This window comes from Fukomys damarensis, unplaced genomic scaffold (genome assembly GCF_012274545.1).
Source record: "Fukomys damarensis isolate Sample0158 unplaced genomic scaffold, DMR_v1.0_HiC HiC_scaffold_33, whole genome shotgun sequence".
NCBI classification, from domain to species: Eukaryota; Metazoa; Chordata; class Mammalia; order Rodentia; family Bathyergidae; genus Fukomys; species Fukomys damarensis.
This window is the reverse complement of record NW_022900945.1, coordinates 23,492,941-23,498,377: the sequence shown is the minus strand read 5'-3', so window position 1 is coordinate 23,498,377 and position 5,437 is coordinate 23,492,941. Positions and strand designations below refer to the sequence as shown.

The following is a 5,437-nucleotide window of genomic DNA, read 5'->3' as shown; positions in this document are numbered from 1 at the left end:
GTAACAGCACCAAAAAGGAAGGAGCCAAGACCAGATATAGTACCCAAAATCACAACTACATGACCCATCCAGACACACTCAGAAGTATGCTTTACTAATCCCCTAGGCAGCTCCCAAATTTACAAATAAACTTAGTTATCATAACAATGCTCACATGTTGTTATTACCTCTGGCTCCAACTCTGACCCCATACTTCTGATGTACTCTCCTTTTCCTTCCATTGATAAGTCCTTGAGAAAGTAATTTAGCCTTCCTATGCCTTATTTTCCTCAACAGCAAAATAAGAATAATCTCAAAATTGACTGGGTTGTTAGAATAATTAAATAAGTTAATAGATAAAAATATCTGACCCATATTAAGCAATCAGTAACTATTACCTATCTACAAACATTTTCTGGCTATATTTACTTCTCATTTTTTCCTTTATTACTGGAAAACCCTTTCTTTGCCTTCCCCTCTAAGCATAATCTACCTTCTGTGCCACTCCCACAAATTTGCATCTCCAGATTCTAAACTAATTTTTTCACAAGCTCCAATCCTACCTCATGTATACACCTTAGATCTGCACCAGTACTATCTGACCTGTGAGGCTGGATTCTTCCTCTCAGTGCCATCGCAGACTCAGTGTTCTGGAATTCAAGATGAGTCTGCACAAGTTAACCAACAACAGGAACTGCCTCTGGCTAGGCTAAGGGAAAGTGAACTTCTTTACCTTCCCCCAGGAGACAGAAACTCCTGAGACCATCATGTTGCTTGCCTAGCAGTGTCGTGCAGGACACACATCATCACAAGGGCGAGGATGGTAATAATAACAACCACTGATGGTCATCAAAACTGGGGCAAGCTCTCTGTTAGAGGCTTCATCCAATAGCACTTCTGAGACAGGTATTATGCATCCAATTTCACCTTTGAGAAAACTGAGGCTTGGAGAAGTTAGGAAATTTATTCATGCCCACAAGCATCCAGGGTTCCAATATATTCACCCTGAGTCTAGCATTCTTTTTTCTGTTCCACTATGAATCTTCCACAGAACTTGGAATCACACTTTACCAGTAGGATTAAAATCAGGGAATATGTAGCATTCCACATGGAAAGCTTGCAGCCTCAAATTGTGTTACTCCAAATCAAATATCTGGCCTTTGTGGGACAATGTACTATGAACTAAAAAGCAAAAGAAAAAAAAAAGAAAGAGAAGAAAAGAAAAGAAAACCTGCCACTTAGAAGTGGGTGATCACTTAAACTTGCTAAGTCCTATTTTTCTTCACCAGTAAAATAGAGAAAATATTACTTCTTTTTTTTCCCCTCATTGAGTTTAGTGGTACATTTTAGGTATACAATACAGTTACATTCATTATTGGGATCTTGTACCTTTACATGACAGGTCTTGGTTCTCATTTTTTCCCCTTGTCCCTGCCCTCCCTTCATCGCCTTCTCATGGTTGTATATGATGATTAAATAATATCATAAATGTGAAGTGTCTTAAAGTGATATGCAAATATTAGCAATCATAATGATTAATTACAGTATTTACTCAACATTTACTGTATTTAAGGCAGAGGTTGTGTAAGTGTGAAGTAGACATATTCCCTGCCTGTTTAGAGTCTGATAAAAAGGCAACTACAGTGCTTGTTTCAGTAGCACATATACTATAATTTGAACAACACAGAGAAAACTAGCATGGCCCCTGCATGAGGATGACATACAAATTCATAAAATGTTTCATATTTTTGAAAAGCAAAAGACAATTACAAAGTAGTACACACTGAAGCAACAGTTGTCCATTATATAGTGATGACACATGGGGAAAGTGCCCAGCCCTGACTTGAGAGGAGCAGGCTCAAGCTCTGGAATCAACCAAAGAAAGAAAGGGAAGGAGATGACAAAAATATAGAGAAGAATCAAAGATATCTCTAGAATTTGGGTTGAACAGTAGCTCTTTTCCTGCTGTAAGAAATGTTGAGAATAACATATTTGGAAGAAGCAGTAATAAATTTTGCTTTGAATTTGATGAGCCTAAGTGCTTGGGAAGAGCCCAGGAGATCTGTCCAATAGTCAGCTGAATAGAAGGACCTGGAGCTCAAGAGATTGATTTTGCATAAAGCTATAGATTTTGGGGTTGTTATGTAGATGGCTTGAAAGCATGATGGGGTTATACAGAGTAAAAAGAAAAGAGCACAATACAGGTAGAGTAAGGCTATAAAAGGCTTTGGATTCTATTCCTTCCTGCTTTCGCACAAATCTTATTCCATCAAATACTCATGCCCTGCTCTCTCTTACTTATTTCTTTAGCCTCTATTTTTCTACTTATTATTTTCTGTGGATATATAAATATACTGTCTTTATCATCAAAAACAAATCGATTTTATCTTCCCCATAGCTCTCTCCAGGTACAGTCCTTTTTACGAGATAAATGTTATAAAATAGAGGTCTATGCTTGGAATCTCTATTTCTTCATCTGCTTTTCACTTCTCAAGCCTTTCCTGTCTCTCTATTGAAGTACATTTCTCAGGGTCCTTCAGTCCGTTTGTTGCTAGAGACAAAAAGAAAGATCTTGTTTGTTGTTGTTGTTGTTGCTATCTCACCTGGCCTCTCCAAGATTGTAGAAATACGAAATATCAACGTCCCTTTTATTTGAAATTCATTCTTCCTTTGGCTCCCCAACTAGCTGTTACTTTCCTAACTTCTTATCCCCAATTTCGGCTCCTTGTCAGTCATGTTGGTGTCCTCTTCTTTCTCTGTCTCTTACTCTCTCTTTAATACTGCTATTCAGAATTCTTTCTCAGGCCCCTCTTTTTTAAATTGTAAAAACAAATTCTATCTCCTTTCTCCAAACTAGTATTTAATCCACGCCCGAGTAGTTAGCCTACAATAGATAAAGTCCAACTCTTTCATTTTAACAAAATAGAAGAAATGAATGATAGCAGCCATCAGTAATTTCTTAGGTTTGATTGCTGGAAGTTTGGCTGGGGATTTAGCTCAGTGGTTCTACCACCTGCCTCACAAGTGCAAGGACCCAAGTTCGATACCCGGTACCAAAGGGTGAAAAAAAAAAAACACTCAATGAGGGGAAAAAAAAAAAAAAAGATGGCTACATAGACTGGGGATTTAGCTCAGTGGTTCTGGTGCCTGCTTCACAAGCACAAGGTCCTGAATTCGATCCCCAGTACCAAAAAAAAGAAAGAAAGAAGTACAAATCTGGTGGTTGATATTTCCTTTAAAAAGTAACAGGCAAGTTCATCTACTGAATATGTGGTATAAAGTGGTACAGTTTGAAAATATTAGGAAAAGGGAGAAGTTTTGAAATTACCCTCACAGATGATTGGGAAAAGGAGTAAATAGAGAAATATGAAAGGACTACTGAGAAATGTTGGAGTCCCAGTTAAATTGAGAATGATAATTTTAAATGTCTCAAATGTGCCTGCTATTTTCATTAGTAGTTAAATAATATATATGAGAAGACTACAAATGGTAGGATCCAAGGTGTGATTTTCCATATAAACTTACAGAAGGATAATAAAGGAGTGAAGACCAGCCAGGTGTGCAATCCCAGCACTTGAGAAGCTGAAGCAGAAGGATCACCGTGAGTTTGAGACCAGCCTGGGCTACATAGAGAATTCCAGGTCAGTTTCAACTGGTGAGACCCTGTCTCAAAAACAACAACAAAAAAGGAAGAAAGAGAAGAAATTAAAGATAACAGCATATCAGCAGTCAAAGTATTGGTCCATGAAAGTCTATGCTGAGATGAGAAGTTTTAAAAGGAGGAATTTGAGAGGAAAAATCTCAATAAGTTTGAAGAAACAGCTGTAGATGCCATAGTTAAATAAACAAACTGAGGAAACCAGGGGCTTTGGTCAGAGAATAGGATCATGGTCATTACTGTATTGGAGTTGGTACAGTCTGGATAATGATAAGGGCCCCTATAGGAAGCTGAATACAGGTGATGGTTGCTGGAAGCAAAAGGTGAGTTTATAGCAGGGAAGGGTTACAGGTAAAACATCACTTCTGTGAATTCATCACCCCCCCAATATAGGCTTCCTCTGAGCTCTTTCCCATGAGCACTTGTATTTTTGCTCTTACTTCACTGTATTCTAGTTATCTTGGCCTCTGTTCATCTCTACTTGATGGTGATCTCTTCAGGAAGATGCATCAGATCTCATTCTTCCCACCCACAACACACATGGGTCAGTAAGCATACAACTTCAAGTAATTACATGAATGTGTCATAGTAATAGTTACAATGTGACTCATATCATAAGCCTCTTTCTTGACTTTCTGTAATATTCCATTGTTGTTTTTGTCCTTAAATTTAAAAATGCATTTTGTTTCCTATTTATGCATATTTATCTTTTCATAATAAAATATCTTCTCTTTTTTCTAAATAATTTATTTTCTCAAGTTTTAAATCATAATTGTTTATCCTCTCAGATAATATTTCTTTTTTGCTTTCTTCACATCAGAACCACACAAAGGGTTTGACTACTATAGAAATTAAATCTTCAGATAGTCCTTCCTTGATATAGAATCATTATTTCATTCCATGAATGATTTATGAGTTGCTATCCATATGTCAGACTATCCTATAATAAGGCTCAGAGGATAAAAGGATGAAGAAGACAATTTCTTCCTTCGGTCAGACCTATAGACAGGTAAGGAAACAAGACAATGGCCAGGCAAGGGCTGTACCAGTCAAGATACATTGCAGTAACCAACAACCCAAAAATTTCAGGGTACAAAAAGCAACAATGGCATGCATCTCACACAAAGTCTGTTGATGATTCTCTGTGGCATCAGCCCTGTACTCTCGCACCTCTGTGTCAATTCACACTGTCAGAATTGCCAAGGCAAATGCACATGAATTCTTCTAGCAATTCATCAGCCAAATCAAACTGTCTGGCCACACCTGCATTCAGGAAGGTATGAAGGTTTCCTCCCTTTATCTGCTCAGAAAAAACAGATTCAGATAAACAGTGAAAATGCCCACCACAGTGACAATGCAGAAGAATGAGTACTATGGTAGGGCATTATCAGAGAACATAAGAGAGGCTTCTCAGGTCTAGGAGAGTCAATGAAATCTTGCTGGAGGAGAAAACATTTAATCTGAGACCCCAAGGATGAATAGAATTCAATAAATTAAACAGATGCTTAAAATTAAGAGGATTGCTACACTGTACAAGCTGTAGCCAACAATACCAGTTGAAGGTAAACATTCTGCAAATATGTACAATTATTATCTGTCAAACATAAAGCTAAAGCAAAATGAAGTGGTAAAATAGTCAAAGCTGTAGGAATCAAGAGCTACACATACACACACATATAGTAGTCCTACGACCACTCTAAGAAAAAACTCTGACAAGGGCCAGGGATTTAGCTCAGTGGTTCTGCCTCCTGCCTTGCAAGCACAAGGACCCAAGTTTGATCCTCAGTAACAAAAAAAAAA

General features: G+C 37.7%; 1 non-coding gene across 1 annotated transcript; it reads left to right on the top strand.

Annotated features, from left to right (window-relative positions):
• The first annotated feature begins 1,622 nt into the window (after positions 1-1,622).
• Positions 1,623-1,729, top strand: LOC117284101. The gene has a single exon (XR_004515172.1). It is a non-coding gene; the product is annotated as a U6 spliceosomal RNA (small nuclear RNA).
• The last annotated feature ends 3,708 nt before the right edge of the window (positions 1,730-5,437 follow it).